Source organism: Eptatretus burgeri, chromosome 14 (assembly GCF_056783735.1).
Source record: "Eptatretus burgeri isolate ZD-2024b chromosome 14, Ebu_testis_v1, whole genome shotgun sequence".
NCBI classification, from domain to species: Eukaryota; Metazoa; Chordata; class Myxini; order Myxiniformes; family Myxinidae; genus Eptatretus; species Eptatretus burgeri.
Genome location: NC_140974.1, coordinates 5,539,307 through 5,549,063, shown reverse-complemented (window position 1 = coordinate 5,549,063; position 9,757 = coordinate 5,539,307). Strand labels below are relative to the sequence as shown.

The following is a 9,757-nucleotide window of genomic DNA, read 5'->3' as shown; positions in this document are numbered from 1 at the left end:
ATGTTTTTGTGAAAAGTCTTGATGTAATTAAGGCGTTTCGGCAAATATTTTGCAAGGAACATGAACTACACACTTGGCACAAGCATGCCCATGGAATTGTGCACGCTTACCCCATTCTATTTTTTGTGACCGTGGCTTCAGTTAACATCGGTTTACCATTCAATTGTTCGTTCTTGTGACTTATTTGTGACCGTCGGTTTTACCCTTATTCGGGCCCATCAGCACCACTCTGGACTTTGCTCGACACTTAAAAAAAAATACGACTTCCAAAGGCTAAAATCATGACTGTGATTATTGGTTCCAAAAGCTCAGCCTCATTTATTATAAACTTAATACAAATATGTAGGAAAATTATGCATCCAGACCAGGAATCGAACCCAGAGGGTGTGATTCCTGGTCTGAGCGCATAATTTTCCCACAAACATATTACGTCTGTTTGCCTGTTCATTTATAATTATATTACAAACTGTACAATGAAACATTCAAAAAGAACATTTTCACATAACACATCCCATATGCATCAAGAATCATTTGAAAAGGTCTTCCAAAATGAATTTCGTGTTTTAAAGGTTTTCCTTCTGCCTTCAGCCAATTCTCTTCACTCTCCAAACACCACCACCTTATTGATATCCCTCCTCACACAATCCTCTCATCTCAACTGCACCAAGTGCCCAGGCCATCTCAGCAAGCATTTCACCAATATCCCCATCAAGCTCATTTGCACACCAATCTCCTCCCTCAGTTCATCCATCCTCCTTCTATCCACCCTCTTCATTCCTGTAATCCTCCCCAATCGTCCTGACCGTAAAGGTAGGCCAGCATTACACGTGACATCAGAATCTTCCATTTCAATTTCCTTGATAGCTTTCAGTCTGCCATTATCGCTCCACCCTCCTTAACAAATTTGCACCCACCTGAATCCTCCTCTGCACCTCTGCTTCAGACTTACCATCCCCGGTCATTATTCCCCCGAGATACTAAAACCGATTTCCCTGTCTGATCTCTGTCCCCTATAACCTGATATTCATTTCTTTCTCTGCTGCCTGACCCACATAACCTCATTCTTCTCCATACTCATCTTCAGTCCATGATTTCCAAATGCCTCCTTCCACTCCCCCAGTACTTCCTGCATCTCCTGCCTACTCTCCACCACAACAGCCAGATCGTCCACACACAACATCCTCCTCAGAATACCCCTAATGTTTACCTTTCTGCTTACCAGCTCCACCACCATGATAAACATGAGTGGGCTGAGAGAGCTTCCCTGCCTCAAACCGATGTTCACGCTGAACTCCTCAGAGATCCCAGGAACAAACCAAAGCTTTTCCCTTCCTTCCCTTGTACATCCCTTCTATCAACCTAACTTCTGCTTTCGGCAGTCCCATCCATCTCAATGTCACCATCACCATCTCTCTCGGGACAGTGTTGTCAGCCTTCTCCAGGTCCACAAATTCCAATACCATTTCACCTTGCACCTCCAACCTCTTCTCCACAAGTTGTCTCAGTGTGAACATCCTATCCGTTGCCCCTAACTTTTCTAACCCCCCTGCTGATCGTCTCCGATCTCCATCTCCACTCTTCCTTGTCCTCCTGTTTAGAATCCTCTCCAGCACCTTTATGACATGAAATGACAGGAGTGCAATGCCCTTGTATTTTCCCGTATCTTGAAAACTGCCCTTCGCCTTCCATATCAGCACAATTAACCCTGAACTCCACTCCTCCGGAACCGAACCCTCTCTCCTACATATTGTACATTCAACAGCCTCTTCGTCTGAAAGACTCCAACTTCTCCTGCTGCAATTATCGCTGTACACACTTCATCAATGTCTGGTGCTCTTCCCTTCTTCATCCTCTTCAATGCTGTCTGCACCTCCTCCTCTATGATCTCCACCAACTCCACTTTCCCTTCTACATAACATATTAGCTCCAGTTCGTCACCACCTTCTCCCTGGTTCAGCAGCTCCCCAAAATATCCTTCACACACCTTCAATACTGCCCCCCTCACTGTCACTAGCCTCACATCCCGATCCTTAATTCCATCCCCACCTGCATGCAACTTCTTGTACTGTCATTCCAACCTCATCATGTCTCCTTTCCATTGGGTCTCCCACGCATGCACACACCCTTCCAACCTCATTCTCTGTATCATCTCCACCACCTCGACCCCTCTCCCCACCATTGATCCCACATTTAAACTACTTAGCCAGACCGTGCTTCTGAACTGCTGCCCACCTGATAGAGCTAGTGCCATCTTGAATAATTTGGAACATTCAGGTCATCAAGCAGCAGCGCTGCCCTGTCTCACCTGTTGGACCAACTGCACTAGCCTGCTGTCCCCATCCCGTGTGTGCTCGCACGCACACTCACGTCTTTCGCCTCTTTCACCTCCCCTCCCCCACTTGTTTTCATTTTTACTCTCAACAAGAGACTCCTCTCCCCCACCCAACTCACTTCTCCCTCGCCATATTCACTTTTTCCTCACCAAAGTTAAAAAGTAAAATTAAATGCTTTTCGCATGCAATTCTTGGCTCCCTCGCACAATCCTCTTCATCTCCCTTGTGCAATCCTCGTTCAGAATCTCTGCCAAGCCTCACACTTTCGGTCCGCCAGTTCCCTGCCATGTAGGACCAACTACAAAAGAAAACCAAGCTGAGTCCACAGGCCCAAGGGTGAATCTCAGCCTGCCCTGCTGAACCACTCCACAAATCATCATGAAGAGAAAATACCATTCCAGTCTTATTTGGCACAAAAATGTTAATTCTTAATCTGAGTTTCCCAAGAAAACAGGCTTGGGGTTCCAATAAATTACCCAAAACCATTTTTCAAGTTGATCCTCCTCTTCATGTCACCTGTTGAAGGAATAAAAGCAAAAAGAAGCATCAAAAGCATATTCCAGATTGGGTGGAAAGGTACAGATACAATTGTTCGAGTACATCACATTGTGTGCTATTGTGACAGTTAAACTAGTTATTTTACTGAACTGTCAATATTAGTGTTATTCTGCCATTTAACATGTTTGCTGACACTACCGTAAACATCCTCAACACAGCCTCATTACATTGTTTCTTTCTCCCCCTCCCCCACTCCCCCAAACAAACTTACCATGTTCATTTCTTGGAGCCTTTTTTCGACGTCCCACTTGAACAATTTTCTTCCTTTTCATTGGTTGTCCTTGGCGACCTTTCATGCCGAGACCCCACCACCATGGCCCAGATTCTACACCCCAAGGACGACCCTACCACAGAAACAAAGCACCAATAACTAAAAATCTGCTTCTGCTGCTCTTCCACTTCATCTCTCTGCCATTTTCACCCTATCATTTACCCAAGGTCATCTTCCATCTGCTTGGAAACCAGCCAACATCACAGCATTACATAAATATTCAAACGAGAAAGAGCAATGAGACTGCAAATCCTTGCCAGGACTTGTTTTGTGTGGTGTTTGTGTCGTTTTGTGGTGTATTTTGTGTGGTGTGTTCTGTAATTAATCATTGACATAACGAGAGCTGCCACGTTATAACTGCTGGCAGTAATGACCGGGTAACAAGACATCCCGCTTTGATGCAACTCCGCTTTGGACACCTGACCCTGACCCATGACGTTTATTATTCAAATAAATTCAGAATGGGATTAAAATAAATTCAATTCAAATCACATAAAATGGAAGACCAAATAGGTACAGTACCATATTGGTGTCATAAGAAGGAACCTGGATAGGATTTGGGTTTCAGCTGCTACTCCTCGACCCCCAAACCCATCCAGGCACAGCCAAGTGAGCCTTATTCAAAAATAAAGAAAGAAAGAAAAACTACCCAGATCAAATTGTTTGTATAAAATAATTCTGCCTGCCAGACCATGCGTCTGATCATGTTGAAATTTAAAACCTACATTCCCCATCACACCTAGATCATATGTAATTGTGAAGTTTAACGTGAAGTGGTTCAAGAGAAAGAATTTTTTTTAAGATTTTCGTTCAAATCAAGATGTTTGCCAGACCCTGTGACCTATCAATTATTCATCAACACCCTGGTATCCCCAAGGCTTGGGGAACATGTGAAATTTCCCCTAGATCTGTCCAGCCGTTCTGGAAAATATTTTTTTTATATGATTTCGGGTAAATCCAATATGGCTGCCAAACTATGTGATCGATAACATTGGAGGTGTAAACGTTTTGTTCCTCATGGATAGGAGGTCATACCTGTAAAGTTTCACCTTGATCTGTTTTGCAGTTTCGGAGAAGATTTTTGAAGGTTTTCTTTTTAATAAAATCTACTATATAAATGGCAGTCCTTCTGTAGGTGTCTGTCTGTTTTTTTTGTGACGAATAAGCTCCTCGACCAGTGAACCGATCTTGATGAAACTTTACACATATATAGAACTAACATTCAGCTCCAGGATGCGCTAAGTGGCTTTCCATAAAAATGAAAACATATATATATATATATATAAAAAATATATATATATATATATATATATATAAATAAAATAAATAAAATTTCCATTAGAAAAAAAAATGGCTTTCGAATAGTGCGCCGGCGTATTAATCATAACAAAAGGCTTCATGGTTAAAAACGCTAGGGTTTTTTGAAATACAAAATGTTCGTATTCGTTGACTTTTTAAACATACACATTCTCCTCCTGTTATTTGAATTCTCGAACTGCACGCGCAAGGCAACAGCGAACTGCTGATAGCTCTGCTCATGAAAGAGCCAGGCAAGCGGAGTCAGCTGCAGGGGGGGGGGAGAGAGAGAGAGAGAGAGAGAGAGAGAGAGAGAGAGAGAGAGAGAGAGAGAGAGAGAGAGAGAGAGAGAGAGAGAGAGAGAGAGAGAGAGAGAGAGAGAGAGAGAGAGAGAGAGAGAGAGAGAGAGAGAGAGAGAGAGAGAGAGAGAGAGAGAGAGAGAGAGAGAGAGAGAGAGAGAGAGAGAGAGAGAGAGAGAGAGAGAGAGAGAGAGAGAGAGAGAGAGAGAGAGAGAGAGAGAGAGAGAGAGAGAGAGAGAGAGAGAGAGAGAGAGAGAGAGAGAGAGAGAGAGAGAGAGAGAGAGAGAGAGAGAGAGAGAGAGAGAGAGAGAGAGAGAGAGAGAGAGAGAGAGAGAGAGAGAGAGAGAGAGAGAGAGAGAGAGAGAGAGAGAGAGAGAGAGAGAGAGAGAGAGAGAGAGAGAGAGAGAGAGAGAGAGAGAGAGAGAGAGAGAGAGAGAGAGAGAGAGAGAGAGAGAGAGAGAGAGAGAGAGAGAGAGAGAGAGAGAGAGAGAGAGAGAGAGAGAGAGAGAGAGAGAGAGAGAGAGAGAGAGAGAGAGAGAGAGAGAGAGAGAGAGAGAGAGAGAGAGAGAGAGAGAGAGAGAGAGAGAGAGAGAGAGAGAGAGAGAGAGAGAGAGAGAGAGAGAGAGAGAGAGAGAGAGAGAGAGAGAGAGAGAGAGAGAGAGAGAGAGAGAGAGAGAGAGAGAGAGAGAGAGAGAGAGAGAGAGAGAGAGAGAGAGAGAGAGAGAGAGAGAGAGAGAGAGAGAGAGAGAGAGAGAGAGAGAGAGAGAGAGAGAGAGAGAGAGAGAGAGAGAGAGAGAGAGAGAGAGAGAGAGAGAGAGAGAGACCTAACTGCAAATAATAGAGCGTCACACCGATGGGCGAGAGAAGCACAAAACTCACGTTCCAGCTTTCTAGGTCCGGGTTTTGGCAGGACATCGACAGTTGCCACTGCTGCTAGAAACATTGAGTGGCTCAAGGCCGCCTTCAACTCTGACCTCTCTGAGGATTACGGCAGCATAAAGCCTTCCTTCCATAAATCTGAGGAATAAAAGAAGCCTTCCCAATTTTCTCCATACAACTAATGCCTCAGTCTAACTAGCGTGAGGAAAATAGGGCAAATTTCCCAGGTATTCCCGGGTACTTCAGCTAGTTAAAAATAACTGCCAAACCACATGACCGATGACAAATTTTTTCTATGGACCAATTTATCCCGAGACCACCCTTCAAAAATTCATACTGATCGGATGTAGCATTGTGCGTATGCAATGATTATGCAATCTCAAGCCGACTTCCCCTCCACTCCCACCTCATGTTTATATGTGTACTGTTCCGTCCACCTAACAGTGATGACTCCATCTACACCTCACTATCCGAAAGCATGGACCATCTTCTATCTTCTCATCTAAACTCTCTTCCTCTTATATGGTGACTTCAATTGTCATCATGCCAGTTGGCGAGGTGTGGGTACCTCTCTCACCTGTCATGGCACCTCAGCAAAAGCTTTCTGCGACTCATTGGGACTGACTCAATCGGTCAACTTCCCGACCCAGATCTCAACCAATGGTCCTCCATCTCTTCTGGATCTGATTTTGACAAATTTCCCTGACAATATCTGCTGCTCTTCCTCTGCTCCAATCGGTTCTTCTGACCACGTCCTTGTCAAAGTGGACATCTCTCTGGCTATCATCAGAGAACCACCTCACCGCCGTCGAGTCTGGCATTTCACTCAAGCCGACTGGCAGGGTCTGTAAGCAGCCATCAAACTTATAGACTGGTCTCCTATCGCTACTTTCTCCAACATCAACTCATCCTGGGAATTATTTCAAAGAAACTTGCTCTCCCTCGTGCACAGATTTATCCCCTCTCGTCTTCAGTTGTCCTACCCTTCCTCCCGCCCTTGGTTTACTGAAGCTTGTGGCGAGGCAGTTGTCCTGAAACAACTTGCCTTTGTCTCATGGAAAGCAAACCCAACTGAGGGCAATCTCAGTTCCTTCCATAAAGCTTGGAACAAGTGTGTATCTACCCTCAGGAGAGCCAGAAAACAACATCTTTCCAATCTCAAGTCTGAACTCTCCAACCTCTCTCCCTCCTCAAAATCCTGGTGGTTTCTGTTTTCTGGTGTATGTTCCCAAATCAAATCATCAAATCTGTTTCTGGTGTATGTTCCCCCTCCATCCCCTCCCTTACCTCAAATGGCCGCACTGCTGATGCCGCACGTGAAAAAGCTGAATGCCTAAACTTGGTGTTTGCAGCTAAATCTTGTGTCAAAAACCCATCACTTTCTCTACCCACCTTACCCAGTCACACCCAACTGTCCCTGGACTCTGTATCCTTTTCTGCTGACAAGGTGGAGAGCTTGCTGTCAAACCTCGACTCAGATTCTGCAACCGGTCCAGACGGCATCAGCCCACGTGTCCTCAAAGCCTGCTCTTCTGCTCTTGCTCACCCTCTCTCTGTTATATTCACCTTCTCATTTGCTCAAGGTCATCTGCCATCTGCTTGGGAATCTGCAAACATCACTGCCCTGCATAAAAAAGGTGCAAAAACAGATCCCTGCAAATACAGACCAATCAGCCTTCTCCCAATCATCAGCAAGATTATGGAATCGATCATTGCTTCAGACATTAAATCCTTCCTCTTCTCCAATGGCTTGATTTCCGATCATCAATTTGGTTTCAGACCAGGTCACTTTACCCTGGATATGCTGCTTCTGCTCTCCCAACAATGGATGGAGGTCCTCAATGCCAGACAGGAAATCCGAGCCGTATCCCTGGACATATCACGTGCTTTTGACACAGTCTGGCACCCTGCCCTACTCACCAAACTCTATTCCCATGATATCCAAGGCCATCTACACTGATGGCTCGCAGACTTCCTCTCCTGTCGCAGTCAACGTGTGGCCCTAAATGGAGTTCTTTCATCCCCCCTTCCTGTCCAGGCTGGAGTTCCTCAAGGTCGCGTTCTGGGCCCTGTTCTTTTTCTGGTTTCCATCAATGATCTCTCCGACTCTCTGGAAAATACTCTATATCTCTTTGCTGATGACTCCACCCTCTGCCGTACCATCGGTCATCCCTCAGACCGGCAAGCAGAAGCTTCTTCGCTCACTGCAGATCTGGATAAAATCACAAACTGGTCCAACACGTCTTTCAATCCGGACAAATCTCACACTCTCACTATGTCTCTTCGAAAGGACCGTTTCGAAAACCCACCCATCCACTTTCTCAACAATCCTCTGGAACAAGTCCTTTCTTTCAAGCTTCTGGGTCTCACTATCTGCCATGACCTTTCCTGGGAAAGCCACATTTCAAACCTCGCCTCCAAAGTCAGTCGCCGACTGGGAATCCTCCGTCGTGCAAAGTCCTTCCTCGGCCCTCCTGAGCTCCTGACCACTTACAAAGCTTTTGTCCGTAGCCTGATGGAGTACTGCTCTCCCCTCTGGGCTGGTGCTTCTGCCTCCCACCTTTCTCGGCTTCACGCTGTAGAAACCAGGGCATTTCGGATCATCGGCATCTCCTGCAATGAGGCCGAGTCTTTGGGCCTCTCACTCAATCACCACAGGTTGGTCGGTGATCTTTCCGTCTTCTACCGTCTCCTCTCCAGCCTTGCCCCCCCCTTGCTCTCTCTGCGATTTGTCCCCACCACATTTCCTCAGGGCGCTCAAGGTCAGCCAACAACCCACTTCTGGTAAAACTACCAAAATCATGAATCACTGCTCACCTTCACTCTTTCATTCCTCTTTTTTCCCACCTTTGGAATAAACTTCCTCACTCTATTCTTTCCCATTCTTCCCTCCAGGCTTTCAAAACAGCTGTTCACCACCACCTCTTATCTTCCCCCATCCAAATCCTCCATCTTTTCTACCTCCGATAATCCACCCAAGCCCACTTCCTTCAAATTCCCTGCTTTCCTTCCTGAAAGTCCTTGTGGTGTCCATCTTGTATACCCTGTGTACCCCACCCCATCCCTCTCCCTTCCACAGATCTCCTAATGTGTCTGTTCCCCACTGTTTTGTCCCTCCCACTCCCGCCCCTCTTGTCTCATGCCCCCTTGATGTGCGTTGTGTGTTAGCTCTCACACGAGCCTCGACAAGGTATACAAAAAAAAATAAAAAAAATAAAAAAACTCTACTCCGATTCTGCCATAAGCCCACATGGCATCAGTGCCCATGTCCTAAAAACCTGTTCTGCTGCTATTGCTCATCCTCTTTCCGGTCTGTTCACACAATCATTCTCTTGGGGGTAGTTTTTGTCTCCCGGGAAGTTAGCCAACATCAGTGCAATACAAAACGTAAAAACGGATCATCTTAACGACAGGCCTATTAGCTTGCTTTAAATTAAAAGCAAAGTCATGGAAACTATCATTGCAGTTGACATAAAATCCTTCCTTTTTCTCCAACGGCCTTATCTCAGATCATCGGTTCAGTTTCAGACCCGGAAATTCTACCATGGACATGCAGCTTCTATTCTCGCAATGGATGGAAGCCCTCATTGTCACACGTGAGATCAGGACCATTGCTCTGGACATATCTCAGGCATTTGTTACACTTTGGCACCCCACCTTGATCGCCACACTCTCTGCCTATGACATCCAAGGCCATATCCTCTCATGAATCAGTGGATCACTGACTCCTCCACTCCTGTATTCAGCATGCAGCTCTTTACGGGATCCTCTTATCTTCTCTCCCTGTCAAGGCTAGAGTGCCCCAAGGCAGTGTCTTGGGCCCAGTCCTATTTCTCATCTTCATCAATGATCTGATTCCCAGGAAAATCCTGTTTACGTCTTTGTTGATAATTCCACTTTCGGCTGTGTCACCTGTCATCTTTCAGACGAGCAGGCATAAGCCCCTTCACTCTATGCAGACCTTGACAGAATCAGGAGCTGGTCCAACACTTGGAATATGGCCTTCAACCCTGACAAATCTCACACACACACACACACACACACACACACACACACACACACACACACACACACACACACACACACACACACACACACACACACACACACACACACACACA

General features: G+C 45.8%; 1 pseudogene across 1 annotated transcript in view; it reads right to left on the bottom strand.

Annotated features, from left to right (window-relative positions):
• LOC147012588 (uncharacterized) overlaps nt 1-9,757 on the bottom strand; it is a 51,616-nt pseudogene that overhangs the window by 27,077 nt on the left and 14,782 nt on the right. Inside the window, exons 5-6 of the transcript XR_015051003.1 lie at nt 3,103-3,235; nt 2,810-2,849 (exon numbers count right to left, since the gene is read on the bottom strand). The product of XR_015051003.1 is annotated as an uncharacterized LOC147012588 (transcript). The remainder of the gene's footprint in view (nt 1-2,809; nt 2,850-3,102; nt 3,236-9,757) is intronic.